The sequence below is a fragment of the Rhinolophus sinicus genome, chromosome 12 (genome assembly GCF_057876585.1).
Source record: "Rhinolophus sinicus isolate RSI-liver-muscle chromosome 12, RSI-T2T, whole genome shotgun sequence".
NCBI classification, from domain to species: domain Eukaryota; kingdom Metazoa; phylum Chordata; class Mammalia; order Chiroptera; family Rhinolophidae; genus Rhinolophus; species Rhinolophus sinicus.
The window spans coordinates 31,700,960-31,724,524 of NC_142512.1; the positions used below are offsets into that span (position 1 = coordinate 31,700,960).

Here is a 23,565-nt window from a genome sequence, read left to right on the forward strand (position 1 = left end):
GTCAGTCTTGGGCTTTTCAAGATCTGGCAAGAACTCATGATGGGCAGACAAAATCGCATGGCCTCTGACCTGAGTGCACTCCTTATAAGGAACGGGGAGACTGAAAGCCGTGCTTACTAAACAGCCCGCAGACTGACCTCTTCCAATTTTCTTCCCAGAGAAAATATCCATGAATTATGACTTCCATAAGATGTATATGTCCGATTGCTCACTGTCATCAAACTTTCAATCTAGTACCCTGTTGGACAACTTCAGATACTCAATACATTCCCATGGAATGATTAAAAACATGCAAGAAAGAATGTTTTTGTCCCCATGATTAAATAGAGGTCATTTTCTCCTGCCTCCCCAAGAAAGAGACTATGTTAAACAAAGCCGAGGCCACTTGCTGACACGTTTTTGGGCAGGAGGGGCCATTGGCTCTCAAATTTCAGGGCTGCTGTGTGGCGCCTCCTGCTTCATCAGGATGTCACGTTCTTGGTAACAGCATCCGCTGTGCTTCTAACGAACACCCAGTGATAAACACAGAGCCTCTGCTCTCCCCAGGACTGGCAGGGGACAGAGAGGCCCCAGCTGGGAGAGACAGAACAAGCCCATATTTCATAACAATTATTCTGGATTACCAAGAAAGGTGGCAAGAAAAACTATTAGCAAGTTGGTGGAAAGATTTATGGCTTGGCAGCTCAAAGGTGTGACAGGTTTCTCCTCTGATGAAAAATCACTTCTTTGGAGGTGAGAAAAGGGCAGGCACCCTGCTCAGCAGCTGGGAATCCATCAAGCTACCTTCACTTTTGAGCAATTCTTAGTCTCCATCTAAATCTGTCCCTTCAACTCCCTAGGACACATTATTTCTTATTTCTCCCAGAGAACATTGCAGGATTCATAAAATTGAACATAACGCACTGTGGACATCCTGTGGTCAATTCTCAGTGCTCACTCGTCCTATCAATAACATTTGACATTGCTGAATTACCTTTTCCTTCTTGAGCCAGTTCCTTGACTTTTACAACTGTTTTGATTCCCCTATTACCTCACAAGCCACTCTTTCCCAGTTTCGTATTTAATTCCTTGTTTTTGCCCAACCTTTAACCCTGGGCTTCTCCAGTTTTCTCTCCTCCCTTAGCGTGCTCATCCAGCCTTGCGCTGTCAGACACCATCTGAACCCTGTGGGACATACTCTTGACTTCAGCGCAGACCTCTGCCCTGAACTCTAAACTAATTTGTCTAATAGTCTACACATGACCTCCATGCGGGTGTTCAACACACATCTCCAGTTTAACGTGGCTTAAGCCAAACGTCTGGTCCAGTCCTGCTCCCACCGCTGAGCCTACTTGAGTTATCACCATCTTCGATTTGTCAGATTCTAAATCTTGCAGTCATCTTGATTTTCTCATTTCTTTCATACCCCACAGCTAACCCATCATTTATAATGTAACTGGCTTTACTTTCACAATCTATCCGGTGCCTTGCCAGAATGCTGCCACCCTCACCCCCTGCTCTGCTGTCCCTGCTCTGAGTCCCTTAGTTTTCTCTTGCCTGGGCCGTGAACAAGCCCCCTAATGGGTTCTCTGCGTCTGTTCTGGTGCCTACACAGCCAGAGGGAGGCTTTATAAAGGTGATTCTGATCCTTAACACAAAGCCAGAGTAATCCTTTTAAAATTTACATTCCAACTTCCGAATCACTCAGAATAAAAGCCACAGTCCCGAGCTTGATGGCAAGGCTGTGCCAGCTCTGGTCTCTCGGACCCCAGTGCCCACCAAGTGCCCACCACTCCTCTCCTTCCTACTTCACCCAGCCATGCTGACCTCCTTTCTCTTCCTTAAAAACACGAAGTAGGCTCTCACCTCAGGCCTGAGGCACTTGCTCTCTCCTCGCTTAGAGCACTCTGCTTGGCCTATATTCATGACTCATTCCCTCACGGGTCAGATTTATCTTCCCAGGATCCCCACTCGGGGGACCCTATGTAAAATAGCCTCCCTTCTCCTACAGCAGAAGGGCCCAACTTCTGCTTTTCTTCTGGGGCGAGGGGGGGGAGGGGAAGAACTGAATATGAATGGGGAGGTGGGGGAGGAAGGACAGAAAGAAAAAGAGAATAATACAGAGAAAGGGAGGGGTACACAGTATGGCAAAATATCACCCAATCACAACAGAAACCAGGAAATGAGGAGGGAGAGGAGCCAATTTTAGGATGGGTTTTGGGTCCACTGAGTGTGGGGAGCAGGCAGGGCTCCAAAGTGGAAATGGCCAGTGGTCATTTATTTTACAAGGTGAAGTTTTTCAGATCACGATAGCACAAAGGAAAACAGCTCTGACTATGAGAGGAAGGAGTTGCCATCACAGTGCTGAGGATGATGTGAACCTGGAGGGCAGACCTGTGGGCCAACCGGTTTCTGTTGCTACTACTTACATTGGCCATGGTAGCGGAAAAGCAGCCACAGGCGACATGTAAATGAGTGGGCGTGGCTTTGTTTTCATAAAGCTCAGCTCACAAAAACTGACAACGGACTGGATTGGGCCCACCAGCCACACTGTGCCAATCCCTACACTGGAATCAAGACAGAGGCCCAATCTTCTTGATTCTCTGTACTGAGAAAGCGAAGCAGGGATGTGAACAATCCAAAGGAAACAAAAGTGTCCATACACCCCCGTATTCCACTCGCGCGATATATGGTTTGGAAAGCATTCTACTCTTCTTGTGGCTGCTGATTTAGTTTTCTAATTATGTTTTGCACAGGATGATATTGATATGGGCTTACATTCTCTGAGAAGATCCCACCTGGGGCTCAGGAGGGTGCTGGGGCTTGATGCAGAGAGTGAAGTGAGCAAAGCTGCCCGTGTATTAAAATTAGCCACAGGTAATTGAGCAAAGACTGTCTATAACCTGCCAGTGGGAATGAGAGATGCCCCGGTGAGTGGCTGTGTGTTTATTAAATTTGAAAATGGCACCTCTCGCCTTCATTTACCTGGCTCCCAAAGGCCTATGTTTGAGCCAGTGAAAGTCACTGGAGCAGGGAGGCCTCCACTGAGCTAGAGGGGACATTTTCCTGACTTGCACGTTTGAGAGCAGGGCACTCCTGGTGGTGCAGAGGTTAGCACTGCATCTATTAGGTATTAATTAGGCTCACTGTGAGCTGCTTTACAAAAAATACTAATGACAGCTAATGTTTGTTGGCCACTTGCCCTTTACTCATTGTTTTACGTGAGTTATATATCATGTAAACCTCACAATGACCCCACAGGATTAAGTACTATTACCATACTCTTTTTACATAGATCTAGTTAAATCACTTTCTCAACATGACTTCCTTAAAATCACAGAATCACTTAAAATAGGCAGTCAGGCTCAACAATGCACACTTTTAAACATTTTCTTAAACTGCCCCCAAGTTGTCTATTTTGTGCAAAACCTCCTCTAAGTGTCGTGTTATTAGCTGCATTTTACAGGTGAGAACCCTGAGTGAGTTTCTCCCAGCTACACAGAAAGTCAGGGGCAGTCCCAGACCCAGGTCTGTTGGACTTCAAAGTCCATATTCCCTTCACTGTTGACTTGGGGACGCAGGCAGAGCCATTTACCCAGCCGAGTCTCGGGGGTCTGCCCTGTCTGCCTCCCAGGACTGATTCAGAGCTCAATAATCCTACACTTTCACAACTATGAACTTTAAAACAAATAAAATGCTGAATAACCGTAGCTTATCAATGGAGATAGGAGCTTTTGGAATCTGATAAATGTGGATTCACGTTCCGAATCTGCCACGTGCCAGCTGGGTCACCTTGGGCAGGTTCCTTGAGTCTCTCTGATTTTAAGTGTTTTTATCTATAGCATTGGGAAAATACCAATAATTATCCCACAGGACTGTTGTGAGGAGAAAGTGAGATATTACTTCACTTTCCTGGTCGGAAGTAAATAGTCCAAAGACAGAGACCGTGACCCACACAGTGTGTTCCAAAGTCTCTTTGCAGATCATTTTTACTGGAATTTATAACACACTCTACCCATGTAGAAGAAACAAGATGGTGGTTTGCGTCCCAGGTCAGCTCTCACATGACCATATGAGGAAGGCTGTCCCGAGAGCAGTAAACGCTTCATGAGGACTCATGGCAGAGTGTCAGCCTTTGTTTCTACGGGGAACTACATTTCATAACACACAGCAAGTAGGAGCATGAAGGCCCAGGAAAGACTCGAATCGTCACCAGCAGCCGGACTAGCCATGCAGTGCCATGGCTTTCGCGGGGCAGGGAAATGAGAGGCTCAGAGAGCCTGCGACAATATTTTAGACAGCACTAGCCAGAGGTAAGGCAGTTTTGTTATTGCTGTTGTACAGTGACGATGATGATGATGGAGATCACGAGTGAGGACTACAATCCTGACTTTCCACAGCAGCCGTGGAAGCCTTTGCCACCCTGTGTGTTTTGAGAAGAGGAGAGGGGCACAGTAATATGGGATATCCTTTTCCCTTGTGAGGACTTTGGACGAATTCCCTCTACATAAACCCTTCTTGACTTTCAGCACCACTGTTGGGCAATGAGCATGTTTCTTAAAGGCAGACTACAATTATCAAGGCCTCCTTCATTGAGTATTGATTGTGTGCCTGGCATTGTGATGTGTGTGTGTGTGTGTGTGTGTGTGTGTGTGTGTGTCCATACATATATATGCAGATACACTGTTCTGAGTACTTATTAATATAACAACTCTGAAAGGTAAACGTTACTACCACCATTTTTCTGATGGGGAAATTCAGACTGCATCCGGTTTACGGACTAGCCCAAGGCCACATAAGCAGTAAATGACTCAGTTGGTGTTAGAACCTAGGTCCTTTTGACTTCAATGCCACCCTTTTCTACTACACCAGAACCCTCTGTTTCCTTAGCCTTTCTCTGTTATATTTTTCTTTCTATACCGGTCAGTTGGAAGAGCCATTTGCCCTGCACTGAATTTAGAGACCGCTGAGTTTTGTTAAAACCTGGTTCTGTGTCTTTGACCCATTATCAAGTGTCATCATATGGCCCTCACACACTCTCTTCTGTCGCAGACCTTGAGGAAAGGATTGCAACATGAGTGTGTTTTATGATAGTCCCTGGTGAAATTAGTGGCCTCGGATAAGGTTTCTGGATAATTCTTTAGGCCATTGTTCTGTACCCACTTCCTTTACCAGCTGTCAACGGAGTTCAGATCAAATTCTTCTTAATGGGAGGATCCATTTCTACCTCCACCTTGCCCCCCAACAACACACACACACGCATATTTTTACACTGCTTTCAAATGATTCCTTATCAACTAGCCATTTTAGTTCCCCTTATCACAGAGGAGAAAGAGATCCACACATGGACAGTTAAAGAGATGTAGTTTATAATGTAAGGACTGTGTCACTTCTGGCTCTGTCTTTGCAGTGTGTGCCCTCTTGTTTTGAAAATTCACAGAAAATTAATAAATAAATCAGTAAGACAAATGCCTCTTTTTCTCCTATCCCAGAATCCTGCCGTTGCTAAAATTATTTTTCTCTTTGCAAAAGAAAATACACATGGCTCTCTCTTTAAGAGTATTTACATAACCAATTCTAACTTATGCACCTGTTATTCTAGCACTGTTCCTAGTCATCCCATTTTCCTATAGAGAAAACGTTCTGTTCAAAGTCTGGTCTTTGTCTGCCTGGAGGCACATGACATCAACTTCTCCCAGGATGACTGGCATTGGAGCCTTAGTTTGATTGATGTAGCTCTCGGTTTCTTGTGTTCTTAACCACCATGTCTTGTATTGAAATATTTTTTGTTTTGGTTTTGTTTTGTTTTCGTGTGGTGCATTTGTTACCAATAATGATGAGCCAATAATGATGAGCCAATAATGATAGATTGCTATTGACTGAAGTCCATAGTTTACTGTAGGGTTCACTCTTTGTGTTGTACATTTTATGGGTGTTGACACGTTTAATTAAATGTATCCACCGTTAGAGTAGCATACAGAACAATTTCAATTAGCAATAATCGCGCCTCGGATACACCTCATTGGCTACGATACTGCCACTGCACAAAACTTAGAACAATTTCCCTGCTCTAAAAATCTCCTGTGTTCCACCCATTCATCACTCCCACCCTCATCCTTGAGCTCTGGCAACCACTGAGTTTTACATTGTCTCCATAAGGTTGCCTCTTCCAGAGGGTCATCTAGTTGGAATCATACAATATATATGTAGCCTTTTCAGATTGACTTTAAAACAGTATTTTAACTTTTACAATTTAGCAAAACTCGCCCTCAAATTCACTAGTGGTCTTCTAATCTGCCCAAATTTGGCAAGCTTTCTGAACAAGGCACAGTGAAGAGTACCGATGCTGCTTCTGCTGCCAATTTCTGGGTTGTCGCAGGAACATTTGGAAAGGTGAGGTGGTTTGGAATGGAGAGTTGAGTTAATCATTTTTTCCAGTTCCACTGGCTCATTCAAGGCCTGTCCTCCTTGTTTATTTGATTTTTCAAATTCATTCATGCATCCATGCATCCACCCATTGCATTCCATTTTAATCCTATTTCACTGTCCAATCTCACCATTCTAATGTGTTGAATATGAATCTCTAAATTTTATGTATCCCTGTAAAACATAGTGCTCTTGTTGCTATGTGAATGTTTTACATTTACTTAACTGGCATTGTGCTAAAGGCCTTGTTTTGTTTTTATATGCCCTAGCTGTTGCTGGTAAACAACCTAGTCTGTTCCTTCTACTAACTAGTATCCAGATGGGCATACTCCCTGCAGACTTACCTCCGTGATGGGCACCTAGACTCTTTCCCCACCAGCAATGTGGTGGTGACCAATTCAGACATTTTCACATTTTTTTTTTGAGCGTAGAAACTATTAACATTCATTGTTTCTGCCTTAAAACCAACTTGAAAGAGTATCCAGCACTTTAATAAATTCTAGAAATACATTCAAGTCCACAAAGGCTTAAGGAAAAAATAAATAGGATTTATAGGAAAAAAATGAGTGAGGATTCTGTGAAAAGACAAAAGTGAGGATGAGCCACTTACCCTCTGCCTGTCCCTCTCTCAAGGTCCCCTCACAGCAATTCTTCCTGGGTCCCCTCACTCTCCTGTAGCATCTACATTTATGTCCCTCTTCAATTATAAAGTGATTTAGCTCTCAGACCTCCTCCAGTGAGCCTCCCCTCCTTCCTCCCCCTGATTTGCAAATGAAAGATCCTCTTGTTGGATGTCTCCTCCTTTCTAGTGTATCTGTGTGTTGGGGGTTGTGAATTACACATACAATTAGTTATGATTTTTACATGCTTTAGGCTTTAGCAGCTTACTTTCTTGCAATAATAGAAATACAGTAACATTTTTAAAATGCAATGAGCACGCAATTAGAAGGTACACAATCACTCTGGGCATCTGTAGTTATTATTTATGTTATTTTTATCATGCTTTACATAAATTAGCATAGATTCTTCTCTAATTAACCCAATGAGGAAAAGGACATTAATTTCATCATGTATGTGCATTCTGTTTGTAAATATTTATTACGTACCAAACACCTTTATGTTCTGTGATTTGCATTTGATGATGTTTTATTTAATCCTTGGAAGAGCCCTTTGGCATTTTTTTAAATTCAATTTTGCAAATATGGAACCATAGGCCCAGACTGGTGACACACTTTCTTGGTCATGAAATTACTGTACCCGAAGGAGGTCGGTCTGCAGACTTGCCTGGGTCTCCGTCACCGCTTACTGGTTATAAAGTTTAAAGCAGAATAATCCATTTAGCAATGAGAGAAAACATTCCATCTCCCTTGATACTCAGTAGAATTTAGAAACAAGCACACACAGATTCTGGGAGCCAAAGGGTATGCTCACCTTATAGTGGGGGGTTGTTATTGATAATTTGGGCAAGGAAATTCTTCCTTGGACAATACTGTCTCAAGCATCACTTGATGTTTAGCATCCCTGGAAGCTGCCCACCAAATGCTAATAAAACTTTTCATTTATTGTGATGTCTCAAAATATCCCTCATAGTTCTGATCCCCACCTCTCTCATATTCAGATAAAGAAGCTGAGGCACAGGGAGATGGAATAACTGAGTCACACAGGGTTTCAACTCTGCTGCACTTAGGATTCACTCCTGGTGCTTTTAAAAAATACAGTTGCCCTGATCCTATCCCATATCAAATACTTCAGAATATCTGGGGGGAAGGGCCGGGCACTGGCATTAAAAACAACACACACACACACAAACTCCCAGGTGGTTGAAATAACTAACAGAGTGGTTAAGAAATTGGGCTTTGGAATCACGCTTTCTAGGTTCAAATCCCAGTTCTGCCATATATTAGCTGTGCAATTCTGAGCAAGTAGCATTCTATCCATGTCCCAGCTTTAAAATATAATTGACACCGTGTTGCCACGAAAAGAAGACCTAGCCGGACAATCAGCTCTAATGCATCTTATATAAGACCCGGTCTTATACTATATTATATTATATAAGACCCGGTCTTATACTATATTATATTATATAAGACCTGGTCTTATAGTAAAATAAGACCCATTCTTAATATTGTAGTAAAATAAGACCAGGTCTTATATTAATATTTGCTCCAAAAGACGCATTAGAGTTGATTGTCTGGATAGGTCTTCTTTTCGGGGAAACACGGTAGCATTTACTTCATAGGATTATTGTCAGAATGAGTATATGGAAAAGCGGTTGGCAAATTTTAAGTCCCAGTTTTTGTTGTTATCAGATCTTGTCTCCTTACTGATGCTCCTTCCCCTAAGATGTTTCTTATTTTTGGTGGTTTACTAACAAAATACAACTCTTGGGCCTGCAAACTCAGCCTTAAATGTGCGTGGAGGCTAGAAAGGAGAAGCAGGTATAAAATGATCTGATCCGTGGGAGGGATGCAGCAGGGACGTTCTTCAGCACTGAATTACTTTGGGTATTAACAACCTTCCCCAACGGGAGAGAGGATTCAGTGAACTGCCCTGTAAGGAAGAAAGTCACTGCCATCCATCTGGATGGAGTTGCTTTGTGGAGGACACAGCCTGGTAGTACAGAAAGAACGTGAACTTGGAAATCACACAGACTTCACCTCTTGGCTCCGTAGCTTCCTAGCTGTGTGATCTTAGGTATGCTACCTAAACTCTCAGAGTTTAAATTTTTGTGGTGGAAATAAAACAGCCTGCAATGATGCATTATTGTGGGGATAAAATCAGATAACGTGTAGAATGCTCCAGGCACAGAGAAAATGCTCACCAAATGTGAGTTCCCTTGTTTCAAATGCTTCTCAGAAGCTGTTCTCACCTGGTTCTCACCACCACCCCTCCCTCTACCCTCATTCCTTTCCCAGTCACCCTGGAGACTTGAAAACAGAATGGAGCTAAAGCACATCGTATTGGATTAACAAATGCACAAGTATTGAAGTGGCCTAGGAGAACTATTTAAGCGATAAAGAGACTCTTCTGAATACCAAGAGGGAAAAGGCAGGGATAAAAAATTTGCATAACTCATAAAAGCAATTTTGCTTCAAAAAAGAGGTGGTTTTTTGGTTTGTTTTTGTTTTGTTTTTTCTTTTTCTTATTTAACTCAGCTAGTCATTCCACTGCCAGTTTCCAGCTGGGCCCACTCTGTGCAATATTATGGGCTGTAGTGTAGGCTGGAGAGAACAGAAAAGAAAAATTTCAGACTTCAGCTCGGGAACCTAAGCAAAAGTGGTGGAAGAGGCCATCGCTTTGGACACTGAGTTTGGAACTCACAATATGACAATGCCCAGGCCTGTGTGGGTGAGTGTTAATTTTAAATTCAAGTACAGCCTGTGGCAAGGTCCATGAAGCTCAAGGCAATTGCAAATGATAACAATGTAAGTGCCTGGTGTTTAGTTTCCAAATCGCTTTGTCCTATAATATCTCATTTGATCTTCAAATAGTTCTAAGAAGACAAAGATTACCATCTTCCTATTATAGAAGTCCAAGCAATTAGTCGCATTTGCCCTGGGTCATGAAGTCCTTCCAAGTGATTTCAGATTTAACAGTCAACTCGAAGATGGCTAACTTTAATTTCTATTTCTAATATCCCCAGTTATGAGAGCCTTATAAAACAGCATGACAGATGTGCGGATATTGGTACCACTTGTAAACATTTTCCCTTTTCTCCTCTGAAAACATGGGGAAATCATATTATATACTTCTCTGGCTCCTGAAGGCATGGCTGCATGACTTGTATTAGCAAATAAAATGTGAGCAAAGTGATATGTGTCATCTTTAGGCAAAAGCATTTAATTGCCAGTGAGACTGTAGATGAGGAATCAGGAAACAATGGCCTGAGGTCAAATCCAGCCCACTACTTGTTTTTATTTTGTTTTGTTTGTGTGTTTGTTTCAGTAAAAATCCCAGTTTAACGGGAGTGTTGTTTTTTAATTAAATTTATTGGGGTGACATTGGTTAATAAAATGATATATGTTTCAAGGGTACAATTCTAGAATATATCATATATATATATTGCATTGTGTGTTCACTACCCAAAGTCAAATCTCCTTCCGTCACCATATATTTGACTTCCTTTACCCTTTTCTATCTTCCCTCCCTCCCCCCTTACCCTCTGGTAACCACTAAACTGTTGTCTGTGTCTATGAGTTGTTGTTTGCTTATTTGTCTTGTTCATTTGTTGCTTTCAGTTTTATATCCCACAATGAGTGAAGTCATACAGTTATCGACTTTTTCAGTCTGACTTATTTTGCTTGGCATGATAATTTCAAGATCCATCTATGTTGTCACAAATGGCAGTATTTCATCTTTTCTTATGTCTGAGTAACATTCCATGGTATATATGTACTACATTTTCTTTATCCAATCATCTATCGCAGGACACTTTGGTTTTTTCCATGTCTTGGCCACCAGGAAAGTGCTACAATAAACATAGGGATACATATATCTTTATGGATAAATGCTTTCTGATCTTTCAGGTAGATACCCAGAAGAGGGATTGCTGGTAATTCTATTCTTAATTTTTTGAGAAACCTCCATACTGTTTTCCATAGAGGCTGCACCAATTTACATTCCCACCAGCAGTGTATGAGGGTTCCTTTTTCTCCACAGCCTCTCCAACACTTGCTATTGCTTGTCTTATTGATAATAGCCATTCTGACAGGTGTGAGGTGGTATCTCATGTGATTATGATTTGCATTTTCCTAATAGCTAGTGAAGTTGAGCATCTTTTCATGTATCTGTTGACCATTTGTATGTCTTCTTGGGAGAAGAGTCTGTTCAGGTCCTCTACCCATTTTCAAACTGGATTGTCCACTACTTTTTGTGTAAAATGAATTTTACTGGGGAACAGCCACCCTCATTTGTTTATGTATTATCGATGGCTGTTTGCACGCTGCATCGGCAGAGTGCAGTAGTTGCCACACAGATCTCCTGACCTGCAACATCAAAAACATTTGCTGTCTGGCCCTTTAAGAAAAAGTTTACCAACCCCTATTCTAGATAGTTTTTTTGTGTGTGTGTCAGGTCAACTGGGGAGTCTGAGTACCCCAATGATATAGGTAGAAGGAGGCGGAGGCTCCTTCAAACCAGATTGCTTTGCTGCTGCAGGAAGAACAGCTGGACTAAAGAGCTATCCGGATCCACTGTAAACTTTGTATGGGTTAAAAATAAGTCTTTGTTGTGTTAAGCAATTGAAATTTTGGACTTTTTTTTTTCAGCGTGACATCATCTGGCTTCTCTTGACTGATAACACAAGCTGAGTTAGCAAATGCTGAGGATAAAGGGCAAATATACTGATTAGAGTCTGTTAGGGTCAGGATGTACTGACAAAGTTGGATACTGGGTGATGGAAGTGGACGTGGAAGGAGCGGATGGGTGTTTCGGCTTTAGGGACTGGCACATCCTGTGATTTTTAAAATAGAAAGTTCTGGGCCAGAGATTGTGGGCTAGTTTGCATTACTGACAACTCTGCCCACCAGATTTAAGGCCAAGGGAATTTCCAGGTATAACTCATGGGTTAGAAATAGTCATGTTTCCCTAAAAAAGTTTTGTAAATCGAGTTTCTGCATAAAGATTTGAGTGCTGATGTATTCAGGATAAAATAGGCTCCCAGTTCTGAGACGTTATATAAGGTAACTCTGTGGGAATGTTCTGCTTCTCAGGATTGACTGTTTAACCTCCTATAATGTCAATATTGAGTGACAAGTTAACCCAGGTGTTGTTGGGGCTAATGTATCTTTGTTGGAAGACTTACCCCTCTGTGCCAGGTTTAGTTGGTATTTGCATGTGATTTTCAGTTCCAGTGCAGCAAATTAAATAAGAGATACTTTAGTGGTTTTAGAATTCTTACAAGTGAATAAAAAGAGTCGCTCAAGAACAAAAAAAATGAGCATCTCTTTGACATCTAAGTTCAGCAAATCTCCAACTCAAATTTCTGTATAGAAATAGATTTCTATACAGGTTGAAATAAATTCAGCAATTTTCCAAGGACATAGGTATTATTCCTCCTGGATGGAGGAATACTTTTGAGAACAATGTGCTCTGTTCTATTGCATGTAACATGCTTAGACCTAAAGAGCCAATGACAAGGTTGATGGCTTGAATGAGGTACAACCAATGAAAAACCTTAGATGTATTCAATGACAGTAGGCATAGACCACTTGGTGGATAAAACAAAAACATGTATGACATAATTCATAGTGGCCCTCCTAGGATATTCAACTTACAAGATTCATAATGTCTGCCTTCTCTTTCAAATACTCCTAGCCATTGTCCTGCCACTGAAGTGGGTCCCCAAAGCTTCTGGTATAGGCAAGTGCAGAAGAGTTAAGAGGAGGGAGAGGATAGGACTATATTCATTGTATAAGGCTTAGATGGGGAGGTATAGAGAGCAAGAGGAAAAAAATTGGCTCGATGGATTTTAAAGAAGGGTTGCTATTAACCAGTAAAAATAGCTGTGACAGGGACCTTGAACAACACAGCTCAGGAACCCCACAGACAATACCCTTTCCCTACCTCCACTGGTTTTTAAAGAGAGAAACTGCTCCTCACTCCCTATGTTCCTAGAAGAAAAAATTAGAAAATGGCTCATTAAATCAATTTTTATAACATACATACATATTTATAACATAATTTATCTTAGTCTTAACAACTGAGAGAAGCAGAGAATTAAGTAACCACTTTGTATGCGAAAAAACTCTTCTTCACAGGAAAAAAATATATATTAATAAACATTTCAGAAGACATGGAAGAATAGGGTTCAGTACACTACCAGGGAATATAACTGGAGACCCAAATTCTTGTCAAGAGAACAATTGAGATATCTTGCAGATATGGTGGCCTCATTAACACTCTATTAAACCCAGTTTGATATCAACAGAGGGCTGCTTTTCTTTTTATCCAATTAGGGTTATCTTCCTAATTATAACAGTGCATCACAAATACCTTCTTTGAGTCAACAGACTGTTCTCCCTACTTTCTTAATATTTTATTAATCCACTTTCCTCTCCTATGCCTGATCTGAGATTCCAAAAATAGCTCCTGCACTTGAACTTGGAGATTGCTGGTATCAAACTGTAAGCGCTGAAGCCAAGTGGGGAGCAGGCTCGGGATGGTGGAATGCGGAGGCCAGGGCTTCCCACAGCACACGTCTCACAATGCACGAGACAATTCCTGAACTGCTTTGATTTGGGAGGCGCAGGGCTATGTGGGAGGGAGTGTGCATACTTCACTGCATACCTAATTTCATTTAAAAATGGGAAACCAAACACTCAGCAAAGGGGATGAGAGTCAGGAGGAAAGATCTGGTTTCTATGACAACTGGAGGAGCACACACATCATCACAGTGAGAGGTCTGAACTAGGGCAGAAGTGTTGACAGCTTCACCAAAGGCCTGTTATCAGGTTTTTCCTTGCCCTCTGGTGCCTATGTCAGTCACTCTTTATCTCCCTAAAGTCTTAGAATGAATGGGGACCATACACCCTCCTGCTAACAGACGGGGATGGCCTGCCAATATCACTTGGCTGTTACTATTGCAGAGGAAGATAAAAGATATGAGTTTCTTCGGATTATTTACCTACTCAAGCATCCGGGTTAGAGTCTCAGGCTGTTACTTCTGTGACCTTGGGGTTTTTCTTTCCTCACTCTCACCTCCTAAACACACACACATACACACACACACACACACACACACACACACACAAAATCTCCTCTAATGTACATCTATGGACAGCTGCATGCAAATGCATTATTCCGACATGCGTATCTTCCAGTTTCCTTCACAGGATGTACTCAGTTCCTCATAGGGAAACTTTTCCAGATCTCAGTGCACTACACAATGAAATCAACTTTCTGAGGCAGATTATTTAAATCAACAATCCTCAACCCAGGTGGCATGTCAGAATCACCTGTGGTGGTTTTAAAAAATGTCCTGATGCCCAGATGCCACTTCCAGATTTGCTATGGGATGGTGCCTAAGCATCAATACTTTTCAATACACATTCCCTCAATGTGATTCTAATGTGTCACCAGAGTTGAGTACATTACAGTAATTCACTTAGCATCAATGTGTTTATCGCTATCCAAGTGCTGGACACTGAGCTGGATCTTAACAGACCTGAAGATGAATAAGGCACATGAGTTTCTAATCTACTGGTGGAAGACAGATGTGTACACAAATAAGTGCATGCAGTGTTGTGTAGATCCTAGGTGGTCTGTATGGGCTATATAAGTGTGTGGTTTCATTTGCAGAGGGTCAAGAAAAGCATTATGAAAGACAGGATGATTCTAGATATCCATATTAAAAGATGTGTAGATATTTTATAGATGGATGAGAGCAGAAAGATCATTCTAGACAGAAGTATAACAAAAGGCACAGAATGCGTAACATGCACACTAAAATAGGTTGATATTGACATGTAGGTTTGAGTGGTCCTTGGTAATGAGACATAAATATGGATTAGTGAAATGTAAGCTAGCTCAGAAGAAAAGCAACAGATTAAAGTATGGACAGAGAAAGCATAAAAACTATATAAAAAAAAAAAAAACACAAAAGAGAACAGCACAAGAGATATATGGAGATGTATAAAGGACTAACATAAATATAACTGGCGTGCCAAAGGAAGGAAGATAGAGAATGCAAAAGAAGCAATAGTTGAAGAGAAAATGATGAGATTTCTGAAACTGACAAAAAATATTAAGCCACAGATTCAACGATGAATTTCAAGCAGAATAAATACAAGTAAGTCTAGACCTATCATAGTAAAACTGTTGAAAACTAAAAAGAGAAAAACAATTAAAAACCAACCAGAGAAAAAGAAATACTGCCTTCAAATGATGAAAAAATACAACTGGCAGCTCACTCAACAGAAAACAAAAAAAAACAGAAGCCCGAAGATTATGGAGTGATATGTGCCATCAATTAAAAAGAAAATAACTGCCTAACACTGGCCATCAGCAGACCTCACTAAAGGAAATAATACAGTCATTCTGAAAGAAGAGAAATGATCCTGATAGAGACATAGAAATGCATAAAGTAAGAAGAACAACAGAAAAGGTAAATGTATGAGTGAAAACTATAAAATGATAGTAACACATATTACAGAATTTTAAACATACACACAATCAAAACACATGGCAACAAAAATACGTAAGTTGGAAGAGGCTAGGGCAAATGGAGTTAATTTATTTAAAATTCCTACACTGTCTGGAAAACAGGACTAATTTATATGAGATATTAACAAATCAAGACTATACTCTGTGATCTTGAAAGCAAACACTAAAAGAAAAGTAAAAGAAGAAACAGCTTGCAAGCTAAAGTGGAGAGCAGATGAAACAAAAATTTGAAAATAAATAAATCCATGAGTAGGCAAGAAAGTGAAAAAAAAGGAAAAATAGACAAGGTGGAACAAATAGAAAGATGATAAATTTAAATTCATATATATATATATATATATATATATACATACATACATATATATATATATATAATATTAGTTTTAAACTAAGTTCTCCAGTTAAAAGATAAATATGAGAATGAAGAAACAGAACTGCTTTTATGCAGCTTACAAGAGAAACACCTTCGATATAAGGATAGATAGCTTTGAAAGTAAAAGAAATAACTCAAGTTTTAGGTATTTATCTATGAAAACCAGAAACATATATTCACAAAAATCTTACACAATGATGTCAAAAAATGCTTTCTTCATAATAGCCCCAAACTAGAAATGGTTCAGAGAATAAATGCTGTTAGAATCAGAGAATAACAAATAAAATAGTCATTATTTGCAGACAGCCTAATTATGTACGTATAACATACAAAAGAATCACAACCAGAATAAAATAATGAATTTTGCAAGGCTTTTAGATACATTGTCAACATACAAAAATGCATTGTATTTTCACATAACAGCAAGAAACAATGAGAAAATGAAGTCCAAAACATTTCATTATTTATGATAGTATTAATAAGATCAAATGCTAGGAATAAATATAACAAAAGATGATTAAGAAGTCTATAAGGACTGCTATACATTTTGTTGAGAGAAAATAAGAGACACAAATAAAGGTGGGATATAACATTTTCATGGATTGAAATATTCAATATTGTAATGACATCAATTCTCCACAAATTAATCTATAAACAAGTGCTATCTCAGTTGAAATCCCAATAGGATTTTTTGTTGTTGTTTGTTTATTTGTTTGTTTGTTTTTGAACAGGTGATCCTAAAAATTCTCTTGGAAATACAAAGCACCAAGAAGAGCCAAGACAATCTACAAGAATAACAAGAAGAAGAACATAGGAAGAGTTACTATACCTGATTGCAAGATTTATAGTAAAACCACAGCCATTAAGACAGTGTTTCTACCGTGTTTCTCCGAAAATAAGACCTAGCCAGACCATCAGCTCTAATGCGTCTTTTGAAGCAAAAATTAATGTAAGACTCAGTCTTATATTATATAAGACACTATATTATATTATTTATATTATATTATATTATGTTATTATTAAACTATACCTGGTATTATATTATATTATATTATACCCAGACTTATATTATATTAAAATAAGACCAGGTCTTATATTAATTTTTGCTCCAAAAGATGCATTAGAGCTGATGGTCCGGCTAGGTCCTATTTTTTGGGGAAACACAGTAGTACAAGGACCAACAAGTATGCCAGCGGAACAATACACAGACTCCACAGTTAGAAGCACACATATATCAATACTTGATTTCTGACCAAAAAATGGCACTGCAGAGTAGTGGGGACAAAGATCAACTTTTCAGTAAATGATGCAATGTCAATTGGACACCCAGAGGAGACAAAAATGGGAAACTTAGCCCCTTTGTCATACCCCAAAATAGATCACAGATACACTGCAGGTCTAACTGTGCACAGCAAAACAACAAAGTTTCGAGGAAAGAAAGTAGAATATTTTCATGACCTTGAAATAGGGTAGATTTCTAAAGATAAGTATTGAACTTTATTAACATTATGAACTTCTAGGATTGTACTGAAGATTTCACAGTCAAGATAATAGAGAAAAATGATGGGTGAACCAAGCAAAACAATAGCTACCACATTGGATTAATGTTTTCGAGTTGAATTCTTAAAATTTACTTTGGATTTATAGTTACATACAAGCTATGAGCACAATTACTACAGTAGATCTGCGGTGGGGGATGAAGAATGTACATTCCTCGGAAGTTCCCAAGTAATGCGGCTGGTGTGATGACTACAGTCTGAGAACCACTGCTCATACAGACCCGCCAAGTTATCTTTGCATTTACTCACCCCCAGATTGGTGTGGGGCAGCTGCCAAGTGACTTCTTTCCAAACTCCCAAGTAGTAACTGAGGCTATGACTCCCTACCCAGGACTCCTCTCTGTCCTGTCACTTCTTCTCACAACCTCTTGGGGCTGGATAGGCTGGGCTTTGCTTGTGGTGATGGTTTCGCTTCGTTCTGTTTTTTTCCTTTCTTTTCTTATTTATCTACAGTGTCTGTAAGTACACTCAAGCCAGAAGAAACTGGCCTTGGCTTTTCCATCTTTTTCTCCTACGTCATATCTCCAACCTTACAAGAAAGGGTTAGTGGCAGATGGTATTCAAGGGAGAGAGAGTCGCTTGCTGATAAGAAACATAAATTAGTATTTTAAAACCTCATACATATTTTAATAATAGAAATCATTTAAGGCAATATTAAGGGTCTATGAAAATTCTTTTTCTTTTAACTGGATTGAACAATTTTCAAGTTTAAAAAACATGAAAGAAGAAAACCTATATAATTTTACTAACCAATGTCACCCCAATAAACTTAACAAAAATTTAAAAGCCGAACTGTCAGAAAGCTGTGCACTTGAAATACTTTATTTTATCCCCTTGTAAGATTCTTTCCTAAAATTATGCTTTGGATTTATATCATCACCCTACATTAAAATCACAAGAAGACTCAAAAGAGAGAATAAAAGGGAGACCGAGCTTAGAATGAGGCTATAGCGAGTAGGAATGTGGGGAATGGGACCTAAGCCCTATCCTGACTCTCCAGGGGAAAGGATGGTAACTCAGTAACAGAGCAGATATGGTTCTGGGCCATGAGCACTGGGCATCCAGAAGGATCGCCATCCTGTGGGGACTCTGGCCTAGCAGGGACACATGGACCCAGGGCCAGTGCCAGGCACTGAGCTGAGTGGCTCCATATGTTCTCCAGTGCTTAGGAACCAGAGAACAGGCACAGGACCGCCCACCACGGAGACCTGGGGACTCACTATCCAAGTGTGGAGCAAACCCCAGACAGCTGGCATTCATTGAAGATATTGGATGGGACTCTCTATGAGGGCCAGTACCCAGGAGGTGGGGTAGGAAGATACCCAGTGCCTGTGACCCCCCAAAAAAGGGCATCAAGTAGCAGCTGAGCTAAAGGGCAGGGTATTCAGATGGGTGTCCCTCTACTATGGCCAGGGGTGTACCCTGACTCCACTGATCCATTCTGACTCTTATCAGCTCTGGGCAGGCTAAGCAGCTTCCAGCGATGGCCGAGGAACACAGCCGACAGCTGCAATGGGGCTGAGACCAGGATGAGGATTGCTAGGGGAAGTCGAGGGTTAAGAACTGATGTCAACTCTTCCCTCTGACATTCCAGATCAGGAAGGGAGCTCTGTCTCAGAGAAACGAGAAATGTGAGTTCACATGCTTCCTTTATAGCCAGCTCCTCATTCCTGCTGTGGCCATGCTATGACATGGTAATTAAATCCTTCCCCGTCTCTTTCACAGTGCTGCCATACAAATTCACATGCAATGACAGGTGAGAACAGTCACTAACCTACTCTACCAACGTAAGGTGTGAGACACAGAGATGATCGTGTTTACACTGTATGCCAGCTTTAATCCTTTGGCTCAAATGAGTATGAGAACAGAAAGATTAGAACGCTCTGGGCTTTTCAACTGAATCCCACATCAGCGCCTCCAGTGAGGCTGCCTATCGTCCTGTATTCAGCTTCCTCTTGAGTCAGATCCATCTCAAATCATTTCCTCTTTTTGAATGAGAGAACAAGTTAATAATAGTGTTTTGGAGTTAGACATAGGAACCTGCTCATATTTCGTATTTGGAGAGAGGTGGGGCAACACCCCCCCCTGGGCTTTTGTATTAACACTGCATATGGCTGTTCCAAGAGGGTAAGACGCTGAGACGGGAGTTAAGGTTAGCTGATAGAGGGAAGCGTTTGTGGGGAGTTACTGTACTTGAAGCTACTCCAGCGCCGTTCCCTGAGATGGTACTGCACAAGGAGAGAGATATGGACATGGAAACACAGAGCCTGCAGTGTGATCCTGGCTCCTGGTCCTAAAACAGGGCAGACTCCCCACGCACCATGTCATTGGAACTCAACAAAAGTGGCTTTTTGCTGTTCTCTGAAAATGTTCTGGATTTTGCCACTTCATTTTGGCCTCTGCTGCTCATCTTTCTTCCTGTTTGGGTCTAGCTCGTGACCTTTTGGCTTTGTTACCTGTCTTATTTCTACATACACACTGTTTGAACTTGATGGCAGGTAGGCTTCAGTGGTACACTTAGTCCTTGCTACTCTCCTTCCAGCCATGGCCTTAGCCTGCTTGGCTATCACTGCAGGAGGCCTGTCTCTGTCTCCTGCACTGGGTGTGAGAACTAGCCTGCAGGACCATTCAATCTAAGGTCAAAATGAGTGGCTCTAGGCCCTAAGATGAATACGGCCAACATACCACATAGCGAGCAAGAATTGGGGTAGAGAGAGTTCCATTCCCTGATTTGTCCACTGTTTAAATCTCACTCCTGTTCAAGCCCACAGTTACCCTTCAGCCACTGACAGACCATGGAGAGCTATTTCCAGCCTCGGTCCTCAAAGGAACTGGAGGAGTTCCAGGAAGTGCCAGTGTTCAAGGCTTCAAACATTCTAATCAGAATTGAATGCCGATCCAAGATAAGTCTGCCCAGGCAAACTGGAACTCAAGTTTACTGGCTTTTGATAGGGCAAATGTTAGTTATTACTGATGAGCAGTTACAGGGCTCACCGATAAAATGGAAAAATGAATGACTTATTCTTAGTAAATACTATTTGAGAGCCAAATGTTTCAAAATAGGAGATGATGGCAATTATGGTGGGACGTGAAATGGGAATGAAAAGGCAGTAATCTGCTAAGTGTCAGGAGTGGTGTAGACAGCTGAGTCGCTTGGGTGTAGCTGCCAGAGTACGTTGGCCTTTTATACGATTGAGAGCTTAAGAAATCTTTGGGGACCTTCTGATCCAGTGGTCATAATGAGTTAGGAGAGCCCTGTAAATTCTACCAATAACATTTTAGGTAAGCAGGTAAGAAATCCACTAAAATTCTCTTTCCATCCCAAGAAGATACCAAATAAGATACCAACTTTTTCAAATAGCAGGGTTGACTGATTTTTAAAATAATCAATGAGACTATTCCTAATTTATCTGTCATCGTCCCAAGTTTTAAGAAAGAACAGATCTATAGATTTTTAAATTTTTTACCTATGAATGGTGTTTACTAATTCACAATATCTGTTCACATAAATGGTTTTATTTTAAATCACTGACATGTTGTAGGTAAGTTTTATCAGGTCTATTCTGGAAATGAAAATATTAAAGTTGCAAGCAACAGAGTGGCTGGTTACATCCAATAGGCACATAAGTATTTCCTATTAAACAGAAGACATTTTTAGCTTAAAGCTACCTTGGAAGTTTGCTTCTGAAACTAAATCTGGGCATCTCAGAATGCTTTAAAGCTCTAATGATTTTGTTGAGGAAGCTAGAAAGACAGTTACTAAACACAATGCAAGCTGATAAAAAAAAAAAAAAAATAACAAAGTAAAAAAAAAAAAATACCACTTAAGAACCTAAGGCTTTTCAAAAGATCGGAGGCAAGTTTTTAGTCCAGCATTTTCCAAACTATGCTTCAGGAACATCAGTGTTGCGTGATGTGTCAATTGCTATTCTGGGGAAAAAAAGGATTTTGAAGTGCAATGAGTTTTGAAAACACTGCTTACCATATCTTTTTATTAAAGGTGAATGCACTAAAAGCGCTGAGCACTTCTGCAGTAAAGAAATTCAACTTTGTTTATCAATACCTCCCCAAATTACTTCACTATGGACTTTTTGTGATGAAATTCCTGTTACCAAAATATGGCATGTATGTGTTCCAGCATAAGCGTTGAGCATAGTGCTTTAGCCAAATAAAAAGTGGAAACTTGCCTTGGATTTATAAAACAGAACAGGGCCAAAAGGAGAAAGCGGTGGCAGGATATTTTCTTATGGCAGTTGTAGCAAACTAATATAATTACTAGCTCTAAATTAACATTTCTAGATTACAGTGATTTCTAATCATTAGACAGGCACAACCTCTTGAAGGAGGTATACTGGAGAGTTTTCTGCTAGTATGGTTGGGTTGAACGTCCTCAAGACCACCCCCCTAGGAAAACTCACAGGACTCAGCATGCAGCCATACTCACAGCTAAGATCTATTACCATGAAAGGATACAACACAAAATCAGGAAAGGGAAAGATGTGGGGCAAAGTCCAGAGGAAACCAGAAATAAGCTTCCAAGAGTACAAAGGATGCACTTGATTATCCCAACAATGAGTTATAACAACACCTGAGAAATGTGTCTACCAGGGAAGCTTCTTAGAGGCTCAGGGCCCAGAGTGCTATTGGAGGCTGATCACAGAGGTGCTCTCTGCCTAGCGTGGACCAAAAACTCCAGACTCCCAGAAGAAAAGCAGATGCTCAGCATAAATCACATTACTATTATCAATAATTTTAGGCACAGGGAACCACTGTTATCAGTCCTAGGAATGGTGGGTAGCCACCAGACCCAGCCAATGGCTGATGTTGCAAACAGGGCTTTGTAGGGATGACAGCCTCAGGCTTGCTGTAATTCTTTTCTGCACAATGGTAGATGATTAAAACAACTCCAATGTTAGATAAAATACAAAAACACCTTTCAAAGTATATCATGGGTCTGAAACTATAAGAAGGAATGTGCAGACCCAAAATCAGGTGATAGGAGGAACCTAGAAGGTAAGGAAGAAACAAAAGCAGCGTTTGTGCTGAAGGTTTCTGCTGGACCCAGGAGAGTGAGAAGCATTACACTCTGACAACTACACAGGGTGCAGGGAAGGGGGATAAAATCCAGGGCTCACTCCAGATGGATCGCTTAGTAGAATATTGCTATAAAAAGTTAGCACCTGAAAAGACTACATCTTCCTTGTTAAGATAAATGCAAAAAAACAAAACAAAAACAAACAAACAAAAAAAACGAACAAACAAAAAAACCTCTGCTGAACATAAGGGAACTGTCAGAAAACCTGCTGGTCTTTACCTTAACATTAGATGGAAAGGAAAAAAATTCCTCTTAGAATTTGAAACCACAAGCCAGAACTCAGACACATTTTGTGGTTCAATTTCAACCTGTCTAAGTGATATATAAAACCTCAAGTATATAATTGCCTTTAGAATTGATACAGGTTGGTAGTGCTGCCAGGCAAGTAGCTAAAAAGTATATAAATTCTCTCTGGAGATACATGATTTCAAACTAGTCTTTAAAGTTAAAATATCCCCAAATCAGTTCCAAGGAAAATGAGCAACTCATAGCCAAATATTACAAAAGACATACAGAAACAAAGCATTATGTGCATGTCAGCAGACACATAATAGTCGAATCAGACTCACAAATATTTTAGACATTGGAATTATCAGGTACAGAATATAAGTTTTATATTTAAAGGAATAAAGAAAAAAGTTTGAAAGAAGAACAAGAAATAAAAGATTTGAAATATAACTAAGCAAAATGGAAAGGGAGCCAAACGGAACTTTTAGAAATGAAAACCATGGCAATTGAAATTAAGACCTCAACAGAAAATCAGACACAGCCAAGTGGAAAATTAGGGAATGAAATGATTGATACAAAGAAATTATCCAAACCACAACACTGAGAAATAAATGTTTGGAAAATGTGAATCTAACATTAACAAATATGGTAGACAAAGCAAGAATTTAAGTAAATATTTAAATTAGAATTCTAGAAAGAAAGGTCAATCCAGAAAGAGAATGAGATAAAGGCAATATTTCAAG

The 23,565-nt window shown here is 40.3% G+C and overlaps 1 pseudogene; it reads right to left on the reverse strand.

The window, feature by feature from the left end:
• Positions 1 to 5,910: 5,910 nt before the first annotated feature.
• Positions 5,911 to 6,031, reverse strand: LOC148756519 (U4 spliceosomal RNA; annotated as a pseudogene).
• Positions 6,032 to 23,565: the final 17,534 nt, after the last annotated feature.